General features: G+C 49.6%; 1 pseudogene; it reads left to right on the forward strand.

Annotated features, from left to right (window-relative positions):
* The first annotated feature begins 16,343 nt into the window (after positions 1-16,343).
* On the forward strand, positions 16,344-17,719 carry LOC126545990 (zinc finger SWIM domain-containing protein 1-like; annotated as a pseudogene).
* Positions 17,720-21,425: the final 3,706 nt, after the last annotated feature.

The raw sequence follows: 21,425 nt of genomic DNA on the forward strand, positions 1-21,425 counted from the left end.
TTTGAAGGACTTAAAGTACCTCGCTACGTGCGTTTCTATGGTGCAGAACTCCGCTGCTACCCCCACCGATCCCGCCAACTGGTCTGCAAGATATGTCACAAGCTCGGCCACTGGGCTGATTACTGTCCTACTCCCCACGTGGTCATTTGCGCGACGTGCGGAACTGACAACCCCACCCCGTCACATCCGTGCACCCCACACTGCAGATCCTGTGACGGGACCCACCCTACAGCGGATCCAAACTGCCCGCGGCGTGCTAGGCAGACACCGAACAAAGCTTGGGTTCGGAAAGCTCTCGAGAAAGAGCAGCGTGAACTCCAACCCTCCAGCGACCCGACCACTACCACAGATACGGCGGAGACCCGAACGTCGCGCGCCCCAACGAAGGAGACCAGAAAAGTCCGGTCGGAGACCCGTTCGAGATCCCGTCGCAAGTTCAAGTCTCGGTCCCGATTCCGCGAGGCATCGGTGCACCTCCCAGAGAAGCGCCCTCCTTCCCCATCTTCCCAACAACCCTACAAGAGGGCCCTGCAGACCAACGCCCCAGCCAAGGTGACCCTGGTCTCTTCAGGGGTGCAGCGGACCCCGGAGAAGAAAACAGCAATGGAGGCGCCTCGGGAGGTAGGTCGGGCGGAGGGTCCCCCACAGCTCGCTCCGCCCCGTAAATCTCTCCCTACCCCTTCCCCTATTACCAATTCGTTACCAAATCCCGATCCTCTAATAGAAATAGCCCGCCTACGTCGTGACATGGAGGCGCGCTGTGAGCGCCTGCAAAAACAAATGGACGCGCTGGTGGCAGACATGAGCACTAGTATGCAGGCGGCTCTGGACAGGATAGAACGCCAAATGGAGGTCCTTCAAATAGGGATTACGGAGCAAGTGAAATCATGTATAGAGTGCACTTTCGCACGCATGCAAGGTCCTGAGCTTAGCGGTACCAACGAAAGCGCGCTTTCCGACCAAGGCTCTCGGCCGCAACCTTCAAATGTGGGCACCCGGCGCCCGCATCCCTATGCACGATCGCCTGCTTCCTCTCACGATGATGATGGCGCCGCGTAACGCGGAGCAACTAGTGGTGTGGCAGTGGAATTGTAGGGGATTCCGCCGAAAACGAGGTTCCCTACAGCAGTATATCGCCACATCCACGAACCCTCCCGATGTCATCTTCTTACAGGAAGTCAATTGCACCCCTTCTTTATCCGGCTACAGCACGCTCTCGGGTGTCTCTCCTCTTGTGGGAGCCTTAGTTTCGAAACATGTTACATGTCGCATGCATACCACTAACATTGACATTCCTCACCAAATATTGGAAATAATTACGCAAGGTAAACGCAGCGAGAGTCTGTTTATACTCAATGCATACAGTTCCCCCCGTTCGCGAACGCACTGTTTTCAGCACCTACTAACAGGATTTGGTAGGTTTGGACGGGTTTGTGTGGTGGCCGGCGACTTTAATGCTCCGCATTCTGCATGGGGTTACGTCAAATCGCAGGCTAAAGGTACCCGCTTATGGAATGCCATCTGTAACATGAGATACACACTGCTTACCGACCCAGAGCACCCCACTCGGATGGGCAACAGCGTATCTCGTGACACCTGCCCTGACCTTACCTTCGTGCGCAATACTGGCCCAGTCGTTGCGCACGGGCCTTTAGAGGAGCACCTTGGTAGTGACCACTACATTGTGGCGACCACCTTGTCATTACGGGGTGCGCGCAGGCCCGAGCGAAATGTGCGTATAACGGATTGGGGAAATTCAGGGAACGTCGCCAGGACCCACCTGAGCGCCAAGGGTACGAACGCTGGCTTGACTCTCTCGCACAAGATCTAGAGGCCACCACGAGCACACTGCGCACCACAACCGAGACACCAGACATAGACCCGCATTTACTTCATCTTTGGAACGCCCGCAGAGGGTTGACACGACGATGGAAACGACAACGCCTCAACCGCAAACTTAGGAAATGTATAGATCAAATTACACGGGAATCTCAGGAGTATGCAGAGATCCTTACGAGGAATAACTGGCGAGGATATTGTGATCGCCTCTCAGGCACATTGAGCACAGGAAAAACGTGGTCGATTCTTCGCTCACTCACAGATCCCACCACAACAAAGGGAAAAACATTTCAACAGCTGCACATCCTAATGCACGAGTACAGGGACGATGTCTCGACACTCCTCAGAGAGCTAGAGAAGCATTTCATACCCACAGGGCCGCCGCCGCAGTACCCTGACTATCCTTATGTAGGCGAGGCGAACGAATTGCTCGATGCAGACATCACATCTGACGAGGTGCAGGTGGTCCTACAAGACCTACGCCGCAACACGGCAACGAGAGCCGACCACATCCGATTCGGCACCCTTTGTAACCTCAGTGACGCGGATATTAACCACCTCACCCATATCTTCAATGATTGCTGGCGCAAGGGCATGCTTCCCCAAGCATGGTGACACGCCGACATCACACTGATCCCCAAACCGGGCAAGCCTGTTAAGGTTGAAAACTTACGACCCATCGCCCTAACATCCTGCATTGGTAAGCTCATGGAGCATGTACTCTTGCGGCGTCTGCAGCCCTTCCTCGAAGAAAAATCATTATTTTCTAACTCTCAATTCGGATATCGGGCTCATCTGTCTGCCAAAGATGTGCTTTTACAATTGCGGGAGGAAGTCATAGGACCTCCGTCGTCCACCTAAACGAGAGCACTCATCGCCTTAGACCTAAAAGGGGCATTCGATAATGTTGAACATGACCTCATCCTTCGCAATGTTGCACATTCACACTGTGGTATTCGTATGTACAACTATATCCGCGCATTTCTTCGAGATTGCACAGCCACCGTAGGAATGGGACTGCATCGATCCGGTACAATTCGCCTTGTAGGACGTGGGACACCCCATGGCTCAGTTCTTTCCCCTACTCTATTCAATATCGCGCTCGCAGGGCTTCCCCGGCTACCTGACCAGATCCCTGATGTCGCCCACGCTATTTATGCGGACGACATTACTATCTGGTCGACACGAGGTTCCGACGGAGCCATCCAGGACCGACTGCAGCAAGCAGTCGATACAGTTTCCGAATACGCGAGAAAATGCGGCTTAAAATGTGCTCCGGAAAATTCGGAGCTCATAATCATTCGCCCCCGGAGCCGTTCCTCTACTCCCCCTATCACTGTGCACGTGGGTGGCACACCGATACCACAGGTTGATCGTGCTCGTATCCTCGGCCTACACGTCCAAGCGGATGGCAGGTCAAACTACACTGTTTCGCTTCTATCCAGACAGATTGAGCAAATTCTGCCCATGATCTGGAGGGTCTCCAACAGGCGCTCGGGCCTTCGAGAAGAGGACCTGCTGCGCTTGGTGGAGGCATGCGTGATCAGCCGCCTTACATACCATCTCCCATTTCAGCGGTTTACCCAAACGCAACGACTTCACATAGACGCAATGATTCGCAAAGCGACGAAGCTGGCCCATGGCCTCCCGAACTATACTTCCACACACCGTCTCCTTAACTTAGGGACACATAACACACTAGGCGAGCTGCTAGAGGCACATTGGGTCAGCCATCGCCAGCGCCTCCTACTGACTCCTACTGGCCGCCATCTTCTCACACGGCTAGGATACTCTGTCCCACCCCTTGAGTCTGAAACCCGTCCAACGATCTTGTCGTCAGCGATACGCCAAGCACTAAGTATTCATGCATTGCCACGTAATATGCACCCCGAGCATGACAAAGGGCGGCGCAAAGCCCGTGTACGATACATTGGCCGCATGCTTGCAAACATCCCGGAAACACATACTTTATACACGGACACATCACGCACTCAAGAGGGCTATACCTCGGTAGTTTTGGATGGCACCGAATCCCTGAGAGACTCTGCTGCAATGCGCGGAACAAATGCCGCTTACGGAGAAATTCTCGGTGTTGCTCTTGCAATTCGATACGCCATCCGTGTTCCTGAGGAAGTGTATATATTGACGGACTCGCAACAGGCATGCCGGGCGTTCCTATCAGGACACGGCATCCCGAGAGCGGCGCACCAAATTCTCGAACAGATCCCGCAAAATACACCAACCACACCTCCCCGCATCCACTTACTCTGGACCGCTGCCGGGTAACGAACGCGCATATGCGGTTGCCCGAGAAATTTCCCTCCGGGCGACCCGGCGTGGTGAGGCGACTAGTTCAGAGTGGGGGGATCCCTTGCTCCGTTACAAAGACATACTCCGTCATTATACACGCATTCGTCGCACCCACGTCGCACCACCGCCGTCCTTCTCGCGGGAGGAAGCAGTGGCATTACGCCAGTTACAAACCATAACGTTTCCAAATCTTGTCTCTCTCAATAAATTCTACCCACACTGTTATGCAGATCGTTGCCCTGGCTGTGGCAGCTCACCCACAATCTTCCACGTCACGATTGAGTGCACTGCAAACCTCTATCCTCCCTTGCCAACTCTCCTTTACCCCCTACGCAACAAAGAGCTGTGGGACGATGCCCTCCGCGACGAACCTCCCGAGGTCCTCCGAGCTGTGATACAACGGGCTCGAAACATGGCCGGAATCATCTTAGGGACCCTGGACTGAGGGTTCCTCCCACACTGCTCTCGCCATTCAAATATTATTAATAAAGATGTTTTACTCTCTCTCTCTCCCTCCACGTCAGTTAGGCTTTCAGAGAGCGCTTAATTGCAAGATATTTGTTCTTAGCTCTTACAGGAGCATGTTTAATAAGCATATATTCGCTCAACTACACAATGTCGAAGACAGACTCCAAACTACTCATTTGCTCTAGCCACCCAAGATCAATGATTTAATAGATAACATAGATTCGTGAATTACGCACAGAACTTCTCAACTTGCTCCGTATCCGGAGGTTACCATCTGAACACTCGAATGATAACAATACTGTCAGGAAGATTAACATTGATGTATTGCTTAAAATTTGGTGCCGTTAAAAAAGATCGCCTGTATATTGATAGTGCAGTAGGCATCTAATAAAGCAGGTGCGAATGCTCGGACAGGTTTTCTTGACGCAATTCAAGTTGATGAACTTAGATTATCTAGCTGAGCGAATAATTATTAAACATGCTTCTGTTTTACAAATGTTTTGCAGATAAACTCTGAAAGCAGAACTGACGCTGAAAAAGAACGTCTTTAAGGGCGACCTGACCGAGCCCAGTCTTTTGTGATAATGTGATCAATAGCATCGCTCCGTGAGTACGTTCCTTGCGGCCAGTCCGCTTTTGATGTAATACATTTGTTTTTTCGAAATCGAGCAGCTTAAAGCTTTTGTGTCAATACAACAGCGAAAGTGTGCGAAAGTGCGTGAAAGTGTACAACAGCGAAAGACATTCTACACAAAATCCAGAATGATTTCCGGCGCCGGGGGTTGCTTTGGTCGGCGGTGCATTGACAGCACGAAAAAGTTTTGGGGGGGGGGGGGGGCGCTGAAGCCCCATAAGCCCCCCCCGCCCCCCCTGGCTAGGCCCCTGGCGGCAGCCCTAAGTGGCCATTTTTTCAGGTACTTTCGAAATGACAGAAGTATTTTACCTTTAAAATAATAATATTGGACAAACAGAAAACACAGAATGGTTTACAGACGCTATCTCTTTACCTACTACGTACGGTAAGCTGGGACACTGCGCGCGGTCGCCGAGATCGATTCCCCCGAACCGGTTTGCGTGAAACGTAGGCAATCGCTGAGAGAAAACTATGGGAAATGTGTCCTTATAGTGGGCTGGCTGTCTGTGTAACCAAATGTAGCATAACAGAATGAAGTTTCAATGCAGCGATCGCACGGGTTCGCGGTGACCGACTTCGCGCCTGCATGCATGTATGTCCTCGCACAATGTTTTGCTTTCGCTTCGAGCACGTTTTTGCACCGTGCCGTGAGCTTTATGCCGCAGCATACGAGCATTTGGCAGTACGCAAGCAACCATTGTTGCATGGACACTATCGGAGCTGTTCAAAAATAATTTCGTTATAGCTAGGGTCTTCGAAGCCTACGGCAACTTGTGATGTGCCGTCGTGATGATTCAGTCTTTTTCTTTTCTTCTAAAGTCTTGGAAGCTTCAATATCATTATTTCTCAAATTTCATCGAACTGCATGCTTATCGGTCATCTAAGCGAGCAATTACCCGCTGCTTCATTTCCTTAATCCAGCACAATATTCATTGTTTAGTGCTACACAAGCATGAACATATGCCATGCCTTTTTAATATGTTTTTTACCGTTCCCCTTCCATTACAGTGAACTTTCTTTCTTTCTTTCTTTATTATAATCATCATAGGTGTTACAGTGCATACGCAAAAGATTGTTGGACCGTATAGCCGCAAGCTAGTGGATGGGTCCGGATCCGAAATATAATAGACATGCGGTACAAGCATAGGAGGATCAATACAGAGGATGAAAGCAACACATTAGCACATTAAAAACAAAAAAAAAAAGATTATTTTATTACAGCATACATAAAAATTATCACCAGTTACATAAATTATCAAACCGCAAAGAACAGAACGCCAAGCATGAATACAGGCGCCAAATCAGTGGTTTATAGCTAATAAATACGATTTCAGTGCTCTGCCGAAATTTTGTGTTTCTCTTATTTTGGAGCGTATGTTGTTCAATGCCTTAACTTAAACAAATTGAAGTAGTCTTTTTCCACTTACATTATGTACAGGAGGCAGGTTGACATTTCCAGAGGCAGTACTTCTGGTAGAACGTGAAAAAAAATATGGACACATGGAAAGGATGATTGCGTTTCACAATATTGTTTACATAATAGATAGCTATTTTACGCCCCCGCATAAAATCGAATGGCAATATGTTTAGTTGATTGAACAGTGGCCTGCTGGGTGTATCGGTTCTTTCATTTTCATTTCATTTATTTGTTGTTTGAGACATACAGCTGTCTCAGGTGCCGCAGCAAAAGGCAGTATTCTTGCCTGACAAAGGCTGCAGCACCCAAAGCATGTTGACACTCTGCAGAAAACAACAGTACAACAAGTGTTGCAATTTTAAAATATGATAACATATCAAAACAATAAAGAATTTGAATCTTAATCAGAACATGTTAAAAAAGGAAAACAAAACAATAACATTGAGGTACATAAGGAAGTTATACAATAAAGCAGCGAAGAAAATACGTTTTAACAGATTTCTTGAACCTCAAGTTTGATTTCGAGGTTTGTAATTGTTCCAGGATTGTGGGATTATTGCTTGGTAAAGTCGATATTTGAAAGTGTAATGCCTGTTTCCCATAGTTCGTGCGGGTAAGCGGTATAGAGATTGGGTCATGTTTGAGATTATACGGAGTTTCTTTGGTGGCGAAGGCCTGATTAAACTGTATGTGATCAGCTTGACGGAGACGAAACGCCTCGAGCGATAGTTTATGCAAAAGCAGGTGGTCTATATGGAGTATGCTAAGCTTATCAAAAAATGGTTTAGTATGTGCAAGAACAAGTAGGTTACAAACTGCCCTTACGGCTTTTTATTGCAGCCTATATAGTGACATAAGGTTAGTTTTGGTAGTAGTTCCCCAGACCAGAAGGGAATATAGTGTAGACGAGAGTGTATTAGTGTGTAATATAGCTGTTTCTTTAAATTCATTGGAATAAGATGCTTTAACATGTTAATCATTCCCGTCGCTCTACGAATGTCGGCTCTGACGGTCTCTTCATGAATGGTCCAATACAGGTTTTCGTTAAACCATACTCCTAAAAATTTTACGCACTTCGTATTTTCTATAATGCGCCACCCAAACTTTAACTCATAGTGGCCCATCAGCTACTTTCCTTTAGGTCTAAATATGGCATACTTTGTTTTTTCGCAGTTCAGTTGTATTCTATTTGAATTTAGCCAACAGTTGAGGTCCCCCATCCATCTATTGGCAGCGTTAAATGCTTCTTGAATGTTATGATCAGAGAAGAAAACGCTGGTGTCATCTGCATACAAAGTTATGCACGGTGTGTTTGGGATGTTAACAATATCATTAATATAGATAAGAAACAAAGTTGGGCCTAGGATTGAGCCCTGAGGAACACCGCAGTTTAAATCAAGAAGTTGGGACCTAGAATCTTTTAGGCAAACAAACTGCTTACGGGAGCTGAGATAGTTCTTAATTAAAGCATATGCTACACCTCTTATGCCATACCAGGGTAACTTTCGGAGCAAAATATCGTGATTAATAGAGTCAAAAGCCTTTCGGAAATCCAAAAACACTCCAATACGGTAAGTCTGTTTTTCAAAGTTCTTCATTAAGTGGTCTTTCACATGCAAAAGCGCTTGCTCAGTAGACTTTTGTTTCTGAAACCCAAATTGTGCTGGTACTATTGATTAGTTTTTTGTCAAGTGTCCAATTATTCTTTTATTTAGAATGCGTTCAGGGATTTTAGAAAAGATAGGACTGAGATGGATTGAGATAGGAAGAAAAGGACTGAGATGGGTCTGAAATTATTGAGGTTATCTAACGCACCCCCCTTATGCAGTGCCACTACTCTCAATTTTCCTGAGCGCGGGAAATTCACCAGTCGATGAGACGAGGTTGCAGATATGCGAAAGCGGGTGACACATTACTACTTGCGGTGCACTCTTTACAGGCTTCGTACTTATTTCGTCCGCTCCGCATGCACAGTTATTCTTTAGTGTAGACATGACGTCTGTCATCTCGGCTGCGCTTGTTGGATACAGGAATATAGTGGGCATATTAGAACATCTATTGTATGCATCACATCGGCCTACAGGAGCATCGCTACACTTCGCAGCAGAAACCTGGAAATGCGAGTTAAATTTGTTGGCTAGGCATTCCCCTAAAAATGTTTGACTGAGGACAGTTCGCTTTGTTGCCCGTCATTAATTCTCGAAATGTCCTCCAAAGCAGTGAAGGATTGTTTGCAGCCGCTGTAAACTTATTCTGATAGTACTCGCGTTTAGCCTTCTTCAATTTAGAGTTTGTTTTATTTCGAAGCTGCTTGTAGGCTTGCAGGACGTGTGGATCTTTCGATCTAATGAATGTTTCAAATAACTTTTCACGGCGTTCAATTTCTTTATGTAGTTCACCCAAGGCTTTCTAATTTTCGGTGCGTTTTGCGCGTTTCTAGTGGGAAACAAGTGTCGTAAATTTCTTTAAAGAGTGCTAAAAACTTAGTGTAAGCCTGGTCAACATTTTGTTCTCTCTCTATTACACTCCAGTCGGTGTTAGTTACAAGCTCCTGGAACTTCGTGATGTTATTGTCACTTATTTTTTTACTTGCTCTAGCTTCTTTACCATTCTGCGAAACACTACGATGGTTAGAGCGCGGTATAATGCAAAATATTGGTAAGTGATGACTGATGCCGCTAGATAATATGCCTGAGGCCATTTCATCACTTAAATGGTTCGTTATACACAAGTCTAACAGCGTACATGTTTCGACATTAATTCTTGTTGGCGCCTCTATTAAATTCCGACAGCCATAAGAGTGAACAACATCTAGTAGGTCATATTTATGAGAGTTTTCAAGAAGGAGGTCAATATTATTACGATATCATCGAGCGATGCTCAAGAGACGAGCCGCCGCGAGAACGACGAAGAAGTTGGTCGGTGCCCTTCGCACGAGCAAGTGTCAGCCTGGCTGCCTGGCTCCAGTGTAAATAGCGTGTAAATAGCATCTTTCGTCTGTGTCTTTCCACACGTAACATCTCTGGTGGAGGTCAGTGATCCCCGTCCTCGCCACGGAACTCCGAAGTGGTCGGCACAGCGAGCTTGTCACCATGCCTCCCGGTGACGAGCCCGCCTCTGCAATGACTTAGGCTTGTCCGACTGCTCCAATCGTCACGGTTGCCCCACATCGTGACCCAGGTGTGTTCTCTGGCCTGGAGGGACAGGATGTCGACGACTGGATCAAGCTCTATGAACACGCCAGTGCTAATAACAGGTGGGACCCAACGATTATGCTCGCCAATGTCATCTTTTATCTCGGTGGCACCTCACGCGTGTGGCACCAAACGCATGATGACGAAATAACCAGTTGGGACAGTTTTAAAGAAAAGTTACGGGAACTGTTCGGCGACCCCATTGGGCGCAAGGCTGCCGCGAGAAAGGCTCTTGCGTCTCGTGTTCAGTCATCTACAGAGCCATACGTAAGCTACATCCTCGACGTCTTGGCTCTATGCCGTAAAGCTGACGACAATATGTCCGAAGCAGATAAAGTGGCACATGTGCTAAAAGGCATCGCCGACGACGCTTTCAATTTGCTTGTTTTCGGCAACGTCTCGACTATCGTCGCCATTATAAAAGAATGCCGTCGCCTTGAACAGGCTAAGAGCCGCCGTATCTCACACCATATTGCGCGGCTACCCAACACTGCTGCTACGTCGACATGTGAGGGTCGACCGCGTCATACTACTACCTGTGACGACGTCACCCGTATTGTTCGCCGCGAACTCGAGGCCGCCTGTTCGCCAGCCTTCTCCACGACGCCTCCCGATCCGCCAGCAACCACCATTGCGATGATTCAGGCCTTCGTCAGACAAGAATTTCAAAACATGGGTCTGAACACCGTGTGTTCCACGTCTCGACCCAGCGTTCCCCAGTTATCTAACGGCCCTCCTCGTCCCCAGCAATCCTTTTCTGCCACATCTCGCCGCAACCCGTCAGAATGGCGTACCTCTGATGACAGGCCGATCTGCTTCCACTGCTGTCGCATCGGCTACGTCGCCCGTCACTGCCGCAACCGATGGCCACCACCTCCTCGGACTTACGCCGCCACTTATTCCCGTACCTTTGGACCTTCTGTACCCTATGCCACCCGCCATGAACCCACTACCGCTGATGCCCCTGCTCCGAATCTTCGCTACAGCCGCTCGCCCTCACCTCGACGCCACCAGTCTCGTTCTCCCCAACCCCGCCGCTTCTCTTCGCCGCCTATCGCCTCCCGGACCCAGCCGGAAAACTAGGCACTGCAGCTTCTGGAGGTGAAGCTGCGTTGTCGACCCTGCCCTCAAATCCTCTGCTCACGTTACCTACTAACCGAAACCTTCTTGACGTTGACGTTGACGGCTATCCTGTCGCGGCACTCATCGATACAGGAGCACATCTTTCTATTATGAGTGCTGCCTTCCGACGACGACTGAACAAGCTCCTCACCCCGGCGTCAGCACGCGTCGTGCGCGTTGCGGATGGCGGTACTGTGCCTATCATCGGCATGTGTACGGCACGTGTCAGCATCGCCGGCCGCCTCACTCCTGTCCTCTTCACCGTAATTGCTCATTGCCCCCACGACCTCATTCTCGGCCTCGATTTTCTATCCGCCCATTCTGCTCTTATTGACTGCTCTTCCAGTACCCTTCGCCTTGAGTTGCCGATGCTCGCAGAACTTTCTGACGCACCCCACTGCCGCTTACGCTCCACCGGCTTTCATCGCCTGCTGCCAAAGTCCATAGCCTACATTGAACTGTTGTCTTTCCCACCAGTTGCTGATGGCGAGTACCTCGTCACTCCTCTCCCCGACATCCCAATACAGTATGACGTCACCGTGCCTCACAGTATACTTACTATTACTGCGAACCACACTCGCGTGCCTGTCTGTAACTTTGGATTGGCTAAGCAAATTCTACCGCAAGGTATTTGCCTTGCCTCCATTGATTGTCTCGGCGACCAATACGTGGCAGCGTTATCGACCGATGGTTCTCGCGAGCTTAGCATGCCCCTTGCGCCAACCTCAGGTGTCGATCCCAACATAAAGAAAATGGTTGCGACGGACCTGTCCTCTACGCAGGCTGAAGACCTTTGCGAAGTATTATCGTCCTACCGCGATATTTTCGACTTCGACGATCGCCCTTTAGGCCAGACGCTCGCGGTCAAGCATCGGATTCTTACTGGCTATGCTGCGCCTATTCACCGACGACCGTATAGAGTTTCTGCGTCGGAACGCCGAGTAATTCAAGATGAAGTCAACAAAATGCTCGATAAAAACATCATTGAGCCTTCATCGAGTCCCTTAACCTCACCTGTGGTGTTGGTTAAGAAGAAGGACGACACGTGGTGCTTCTGTGTAGACTACCGCCATCTGAACAGCATTACAAAGAAGGACGTCTACCTGCTCCCACGTATAGACGACGCTCTTGACTGCCTGCACGGTTCCAGCTATTTCTCGTCTATTGATCTTCGTTCGGGATATTGGCAGATTGCTGTTTACGATATGGACAGAGAAAAAGCCGCGTTCATCACACCTAATGGCCTATACCAATTTAAACTAATGCCGTTTGGATTATGCAACGCCCCTGCCACCTTTGAGCGTATGATGGACTCCTTGCTCCAAGGTTTCAAATCCTCCACATGCCTCTGCTACCTCGACGACGTCATCGTCTTCTCGCCAACGTTCGACACTCACCTTGAGCGTCTCACAAGTATACTTGATATATTTCGAAAGGCGAAGCTGCAACTTAACTCGTGCAATTGTCGTTTTCGCTGCTACTGACAAATTACTCTTCTGGGCCATCTCGTTGACGCTTCCGGAGTACAGCCTGATCCCGACAAAACTCGCGCTGTCCGAGAGTTTCCGGTTCCGAAGACAGCCGCAGACGTTCGAAGTTTTGTAGGGTTGTGCTCATACTTTAGTCGTTTTGTTCCAGATTTTGCGACAATTGCTAGGCCCCTAACTAATCTTTTGAAGAAAGGCGTACAATTCTCGTGGGGTACTGCAGAAGCCACCGCCTTCTCTCGTCTCGTCACTCTTCTAACCTCACCACCCATTCTCGCCCACTTCGACCCTGAGGCCCCTACACAATTACGTACAGAAGCCAGCGGTCATGGCGTAGGTGCCGTCTTAGCCCAGCGTCAGCGTGGCAAGGATCGCGTTATTGCTTATGCGAGCCGCCTCCTAGCACCATCGGAGCGCAACTTCATTCCATTACGGAACGAGAGTGCCTTGCAGTTGTTTGGGCGGTTGCAAAGTTCCGTCCTTACCTTTACGGTCGCCCTTTTTCCGTAGTCACTGACCACCATGCTCTCTGCTGGCTGTCATCGCTAAAAGATCCTACAGGCCGGCTTGGTCGATGGGCTTTGAGGCTACAGGAATTTTCATATACCGTGATGTACAAGTCTGGCCGCCTGCACCAAGACGCTGACAGTTTGCTGACGCTGACTCCTCCAATATAGCCAGTGCTTCTTGCGTATTCTCTGTATCCCAGCTGCTTCATTTCGCCGATGAGCAACGCGTGACGCCTACATCAGAGCACTCATCGACCGTTTTGAACACTCTCCGGCCGATGCTGCTCTACGCCTCTTCGTCCTCCGCGACGGTACTCTGTACCGTCGTAACCTTCATCGGGATGGCTCTGAGTTCCTGCTTGTAATACCTAAACACCTCCGCTCCACCGTTCTAGAAGAGCTTCACGACGCACGAACGGCAGGACACCTCGGCGTATCTCGAACCTATGACCGTGTACGTCGCCGTTTTTTCTGGCCGGGCCTTGCCCGTTCCGTACGACGTTACATCGCCGCTTGTGAACTTTGCCAACGACGCAAGAAGCCTTCCCAGCTCGCCGCTGGTTACCTGCAGCCGCTCGACATCCCTGCCGAGCCCTTCCATCGTGTCGGCTTGGACCTTCTCGGTCCATTTCCGGAATCCACATCAGGAAACAAGTTGGTTGCAGTCGCGGCGGACTACGCGACCCGCTACGCCGTAACCCGTGCTCTTGCGGACTGTTGCGGACTTCCTCCTATATGATATCATTTTGATGCATGGTGCTCCACGTCAATTGCTTACAGACCGCGGCCGCACCTTTTTGGCCAAAGTCATTGACGACATCATGCGTGCCTGCTCAATACAGCACAAATTTACCACCTCCCACCACCCCCAAACGAACGGCCTCACTGAGCGTTTGAACCGCACCCTTACAGACATGCTATCCAAATACGTTTCAGACGACCATCGTGAATGGGACCTGGCTCTACCTTACATTACCTTTGCATACAACTCTTCCCGTCTCGAAACTGCTGGCTTTTCCCCATTTTACCTCTTGTATGGCCGCGAACCAACGCTACCACTGGACGCTGTGCTTCCGTCCGCCACAACTTCAACTATCGATTATGCCCGTGATGCAATCGCCCATGCTGACCATGCTCGCCAACTTGCGCGCGCTCGTCTACAAGTGTCTCAAGACAAGCAGAAACAACGCTACAACCTCCGTCACCGTGATGACCATATTGTGCCCGGCGCCCTCGTGTTGCTTTGGTCACCATCGCGTAAAGTCGGCCTTTGTTAAAAACTGCTTTCCTGTTACACAGGCCCATATCGCGTGATACGCAAAGTGACCGATGTCACCTATGACATCGTTCTAGACACGCCCACTACGTCCTCCGCTGTGACAACCAGTGACATTGTCCACGTTGCCCGACTCAAGCCCTACAACTCTCCATGCACCTTGGATATTTAACAGCACCGTGACGGTGCTTTTGCCACCAGGGGGTAATATTACGATATCATCGAGCGATGCTCAAGAGACGAGCCGCCGCGAGAACGACGAAGAAGTTGGTCGGTGCCCTTCGCACGAGCGAGTGTCAGCCTGGCTGCCTGGCTCCAGTGTAAATAGCGTGTAAATAGCATCTTTCGTCTGTGTCTTTCCACACGTAACAATATTAAAGTCACCAATGAGTAACACTGGCACTTTCAACAACAAGCTGTGCTACAGGATCTTTTCAACAGTTTGCAAAAAAATATTCACACTACCTGCAGGTGGACGGTACAGGACAGCAAGAAGCAGGCCGTCACGCTCAACCACAAGTGAATCGCAATCATCGTTAACCATACCGTACTCTCTTAACTCGTTGTACAATACGTCATTGCGAAAATAGAATGCAACGCCACCACCTCTTCGTTTACATCGCGAAATAGACACACAGCTGTAACCTTCAAGTTCGGGAATAAAATCATTAGAACTGAACCAGGTTTCTGTAAAGGCCAAGACGTTGAAACTATAGTGCAGAGAGTCAAGAAGCATGTTAACTTCGTCAAATTTGTTCCTGAGGCTTCTAGCATTCATGTGAAAAACTGAGAAGCATTGCTTGTTATGAACATAGCTGCTCACATCTACTCGGAACGTTGCTTGACTAGAGTTCGCTTGAGTGCGCCATTATTATTATGCCCGCTTTTGTATGCAACCAAATGGAGCATAAGAGAATGAAGCTTCAATGCAGCGATCGCACGGGTTCGCGGTGACCGACTGCGCATCTGCATGCATGTACGCGTTCCGCTTTCGCTGCGAGCGCGTTTCTGCACCGTGCCGTGAACTTTATGCCGCAGCATATGAGCATTTGACAGTACGCGAGCAACTAGTGTTGCGCGGACGCTATCATACAGTATCTAGCATCAATCTGTTCATAGACCAAAGCTTCATGACAGCCGGGAAGCGCGCGCGGGCGAGCGTCTCAGTGCGCACTTTCTGCTACTCATCGAACATCGCAGCCCGACGCCGTATCAGAAATCTTCCTCGGGGTAGTGATTGCTGCACAACCGAGTTGTAGCCAATGGCTGCTTGCCGGTTGTAAGTTTCGCGATCCAAGCTTCACGCAGCTATTTGTCCTGTGGGTATGTCCGAAGGCTGACACCGGGCTCCGTTGTGTATGTCCAGCACTGCGGCACCGAGCAGTAGCCTACCATGTTGGGCGCCTTCAAAGGCAGCCACTACCTATTATAGTACTTTCAAGTGTTGTAAAGCACACACCTGAAGCGGGAAAACCTCCCCACGAAATCAGAACCGTAGGCGCAGGTGGGGACCTTAATCTTTCGTTTTCAGCTCGCTTCGGCGCTTCCGAAGCAGTCGACGCGGCCGCTGTGTCCACGTGATGCTTCATACCACGTCACGCCGACCGCGGCGCCAGCTCTCCCAGGGGTGGAGCTCGCCCCCAATAGTGACGGGCCTCTTCCGAGCACGTGCTTCGCCAGTCACAACGGACACCTCATCCCTACACGTGTTTCGCCAGTCAGAAGAGCCGTCTCTTCACTGCACATGTGTCGTTTGTCAGTCGTTTTTTCTTTCGTTCTTTCTTTGTTCCTCCACCTTTCCACACACTTTGTGGCAGTTGCCACAGCCGTATTACGGGGCCACGTACAGTGTACCCGTCGTTAAGTGATGAAAAACCTCGCTGTTTTACCGAATGGCCCGTTCGACGTGGGAGCGAAGTTTTCATCTTACGAAGACGTGCAGGCTGCCATCCGTCAGTACGAAGACGACAATTATGTCCAGTTTTGGGTAAATTCATCGAGAACTATTGCAGCAGCGAAGAAGAAAGGATTGAGAAGAGACGTGGAGCCGGCTCTCACGTTTGCTGAGATCGACTACATTTGCACTAATGGTGGTCGGAAGTTTACTTCAAGATCAACAGGTGAACAACCAAATCAAAAGTGAGTTTCTTGCCAAATGAAATGTAAACTTAAACTACTTCCTTAGCGCGTGACCGTTTCTGATTCACCCGCCGTGGTTGCTCAGAGGCTATGGTGTTGGGCTGCTGAGCACGAGGTCGCGGGATCGAATCCCGGCCACGGCGGCCGCATTTTTATGGAGGCAAAATGCGAAAACACCCGTGTACTTACATTTAATTGCACTTTAAAGAACCCCAGGGGGTCTAAATTTCCGGAATCCTCCACTACGGCGTGCCTCATAATCAGAAAGTGGTTTTGGCACGTAAAACCCCATAATTTAATCTTTCTGATTCACGACCTTCGTTATTACAGGACAACGAAGATCGGCTGAAAAGCCAGAATAAAGTTCCTGACATCCCAGGATGGCCATGCCCTTCAAGTTAAGGCAATCGAGACAGCGCATAACCACATTGTGAGCGAGGTCAGTAGCGGGCTATTGTACATTCTTGTATTACTAGGGCGTGTAACAAACAAACATCAAACAATTTTTAATGCTGCCGCGCACCTCCTGCAAAGTTATTATGAAGTAAATCAGTGGCTTCAATTTCCACTGCTTTCATTGCAAGGGTGTTATGACCAACTGCCACGACAGCGTAAGCTAACTGGGCAACAACTCAACGACACTGAGAAGATCCTCTCGCTAGGAGGGAACAAAAAGCTTATCCAGACTAATCTGAGGAGCAATGGCAAGATTGTGCAGCTTCGAGATCTTCGTAATGTGCAGGCAGCAGCAGCAAAGAAAGAAATCTATGCTAGTGGAACACTGCAGTCCATAGCATCTATTGCCAGGCAAGCTGGAGAGACCCTTGACATCTTGGCCAGATAGGAAGACAACCAGCTCGTTGGGCTGTTTTATCAAGATGAAGACATGAGAAGTGCATTTCAAAGCTACCCCGAGATAGTATTCGTGGATGCTACTCACAAGACTAATGACAGGAGGCTGCCACTGCACTTTATCTGTGTAGAGGATTCAAATGGGTACACAGAGGTTGCCGGATTCTTCTTGTGTGTGTCAGAAGATGAGGACACAGTTCGCTCACTCTTTCATCGATTTGTTGTACTCTCTAGAAGTGAACACATGCTCAGAACGTGTGCAGTGATGACAGACAAGAATTTCACAGAGAAAAAGATACTTGGAGAAATATTTCCCAATGCAAATTTCTACATTTGCCTGTTTCACGTCCTGCATACCTTTAAGAGGGAAATCACACCACAGAAAATGTCCATCACACCAGCTCTTAGAATTGCAATCCTGGAAAAGCTGCAGTCAATGTGTTATGCTAGGACAAACGAACAGTACTCGTAACTGCTGCAGAGCATTCAAGATATGGAATGTCCTCTGGTGATGGCATACTTCAAGAAGAATTGGCACCCAATCAGACATGAATGGGTGTTGTTAGGAATGGTCTGCCGAGGTGGCAACATGCCACCTCGTTACTTGTATTCTGATTTCAGCCCGCTGCACGTGTTTCGATCCACCCGCGGTGGGGGCGCCCTTCAGAGAACCAGCGAGGACAGCGCTAACCAACCGTGAACGGCGGCGTTAAACCACCATGCGCCTCGTTCGGAGAACAGGAGAAAGGCAGCTCAGGAATTTAGAGGCGCCGGCTGGGGTCGGGCGCGATCATCTGGCTACGGGAACGCGGGACAATGGACAACACGACAGTCACGCTGTAAAGGTCGTCTGCCTTCGGAGGGTTCACTGAAACTTGTGTGTGCGTGTGTGTGTGTGTGTAAACCGTCCCGCGGAGAGGCGGCTGGTTTACGATGACGTCGAACGTTTTGCCTCGCCTAGGGATCTAGGGAACACGAAGAGGATATAACGGGCTGTTGTCGGCGGCTAGAGTGTGCTCGTCGTCGTGCTCTGTGCTCGTCAATGTACTCGTGAGCTGTGTGCTCGTTTGCTGCATGCTTCGTCTTGCGTGCGCCATTTGGGAGTCACGCTAGACTGTCGATGTATCTCTTGTCTAAGATGTAAATGCTGTAAATAAACCCTGCTCGCCTAGTCCTGTCGCCCCAAGTTCATCCGATCGTCCTACAAACCCGACAACAACCTTACAAATGGTGGCAGCGGCGAGATCGTCCGACAACTCCTACAACTGTATACCAGCGGTGGGATCGTCCGACAAATCTTACATCTGGTGGCAGCGGTGGGATCGTCCGACAACTCCAACGGGTAACAGCGGTGGGATCGTCCGAGAATTCTAATAACTGGTTGACAGCGGTGGAATCGGCCTACGGCTCCTAGATCGGCCTACGGCTCGTAGATCGGCCTCCGATTCGGAGACAGCAACGGCAGCTCACGGACTTTGGCACATGGTGACTGACCAGTATCCCGATCAAGTTGGAGGCGACTTGGGATTGATCACCTCTTGCAACTGACTGGGTACGGCGGAGAAGGACTGGTGATATGGCGCTGCCTCAGTGGGTAAGCGTTTGGTTTTGGCTGTAAGATTTACCAGGCTTCAATTTCTCTGTGTTTTTGGATTTGATTCGCTAGGGATCTTTTACTTGTATTCTGATTTGCGTGGGTATCGCAGCAAGTATTGTGTGACAGCAGAGCCAAAGCTTAAAGTAGCGACCATGGTCCTAATGTGTTTGACCAGAGCTGACCTGTTGTGGTTGTGTGAGGAGGTCGAGGTAGACGTAAAGGAGGACTTGATGGAAGGAGAGATTCGTAAAACCATTCTCGCAAGTAACAATGATTTGAAATTCAAGGAACAAGTTGGTAACCGAATTCTAAGCAAAAAACGGGAACAGGAAGCAAATAGGCAAGAACAGGAAGAATTTAGACAAGAACACGGAAAAGCTAGGCAGGAACTAAAAAGCATTTCGCAGGGAAAAGACCTAACAGAAGTAACGAGGCAGTACGTTGCCGCATTGAACAAGGAGATCCAAGGTTTGGAGCAGGAAATCGAGCGAATTCAACAGCAGCTTGAGAAATCTGTAGGCTGGACGCAGCGAAAGTGGGAGGAAGTCGATAGCAGATTTCAGTCGAAAGCCCAGAAAAGTAGTAGCACCTGCGAGACTAGCAGCACGTTCACAAGTAAACTCGAAGTGCTAGCAGCTAAAGATGCCTTAGTGGCAACAGAGGCCGTTAAAGGCCAGAGTGAGAGCGACGAGGTGCTGTGCCAACAGAGGACTGTAGAGACAGCTAGGCCAGCTGCGAACAAATTGACACAGTTACCGCGCGTGTGCGTCGCTTGTAATGTTAGCGAGGTTGCTAGCGAAGTAGAGAGTACTGCTGACCCGACAGGCGCGAGCAACAATGTCGAGTCAGATCTGCGTGCCGAAGTGCAGTGCGAGCTGGAGGATGCAGTTGAGGGTAGTTCTCAGGATTGCGAGCTGCGTAGCTCAAGAGAAGACAATTGCATTGTGCAGGGATCGGTGCAGCTCTCCACCAGTCTAGGTAGCCACGAGAGCGATGATTTGCGAGAGCGATGATTTGAGAGGACTGTAGAGACAGCTAGGCCAGCTGCGAACAAATTGGCACAGTTACCACGCGTGTGCGTCGCTTGTAATGTTAGCGAGGTTGCTAGCGAAGTAGAGAGTACTGCTGACCCGACAGGCGCGAGCACCCATGTCGAGTCAGATCTGCGTGCCGAAGTGCAGTGCGAGCTGGAGGATGCAGTTGAGGGTAGTTCTCAGGATTGCGAGCTGCGTAGCTCAAGAGAAGACAATTGCATTGTGCAGGGATCGGTGCAGCTCTCCGCCAGTCTAGGTAGCCACGAGAGCGATGATTTAGTCAGGAATCATTCAGACTGTCAGGGTAAGAGGCCGATCCGGGCCGACGAAATGTGTACCGGCCAGCACGAGGCGCGAGAAGGCGACATGAGAGGGAGTTCAAAGAGAAAGCGCCGCAGAAAGAAGCGCGCTAAATATCGGAATGCGGTGGCTAATGTAGCGCAGCCAAAGACGGCGAAAGACGCAAAAAGCCAGGGGGCAAGAAAAAGAAAGGTGCGGTCGTCGTTGACGATGTTGTCGCGTCAAGGACGTTCGAGCCACCGGTCAAAAAGAGATCGAGAAGCATGTGCTGCACGGACGCGGACAAAGGGCACGGGGCAGTTAGATTCCTCGTCGTTCCGTCGTTCTTTTCGGAGTGCAGCATGTAGGGCGAAGGAGCGCCATGTGGCAAGACGAGACGAGGTGGTAGGGAGTCGCGACGCGGTCAGTCGAGTTAGTAATGAAAGCGTGGCCCCAGGACGCAAATTGGCCAGAAACTGTAACGTGTTCAAGGAGCTGCTAGTTTGTCGGCCCTTTTGTTGTTCCTGGGCAGCCAGAATAGCTTTTGAACCGCGACCACCTCGAGTACGGCTAAAAAGTACGAGTCAGTTGTAAACATTTGAAACGGGAGGCCAAGAGAGCTTCCGTAGAAGTGAAACGTGGTGTTTTTTTTTAGCATTTGAAAATTTCGCGATTTGAGACACTTTCTTTCAATAAGTAAGGTATGAGCTTGATGTTTTGTTTGAGAAGCTCGGAGGTTTGAAAGATGCGTTTTATGTAAACCTGTAGTTTCGCGAGGTGTTAGTTAATGAGTAGATAGGCTTCCTTTCTTTTGTCTGTGAGTAACCTGAGTGTCAAGGTTATCGTTGAGAGGCCTATCGTAATGTGTGTGTGTATTAGTTAACCTTCTTCTTTATGTGTTTTTTATTTTCTAAGGTTAAGCGCGTAGATATTCAGTGAGTGCATGATTTGCACTGAGAAGCGTTCTTAGTTCCTTTAGCGCGTGTCCTGTGCGGACGGAGAGAAACAGAATGTTTGACTGGGTTGCTCGTGTGTGTTAAGGGCAGCTTTATTCTGACTTCTCTAGTACGCGTGCGTAGAGCTAGTTATTAGAAGACACATTTGTTTAAAGGCTCCTCTGAGTTGCGTAAGTTACGCAAGTTTGGTTGTTCGTTTAGGGAACGTGTCCTGTATGAACCAGAGGAAGGAACGCAAGCGTGGTAGAACGTTTGCTTGTGACGCAAGCACGTGTTCGGAACAGGGACCACAAAGCTAGCGCGATTGTGATT

This window comes from Dermacentor andersoni, chromosome 1, assembly GCF_023375885.2.
Source record: "Dermacentor andersoni chromosome 1, qqDerAnde1_hic_scaffold, whole genome shotgun sequence".
NCBI classification, from domain to species: domain Eukaryota; kingdom Metazoa; phylum Arthropoda; class Arachnida; order Ixodida; family Ixodidae; genus Dermacentor; species Dermacentor andersoni.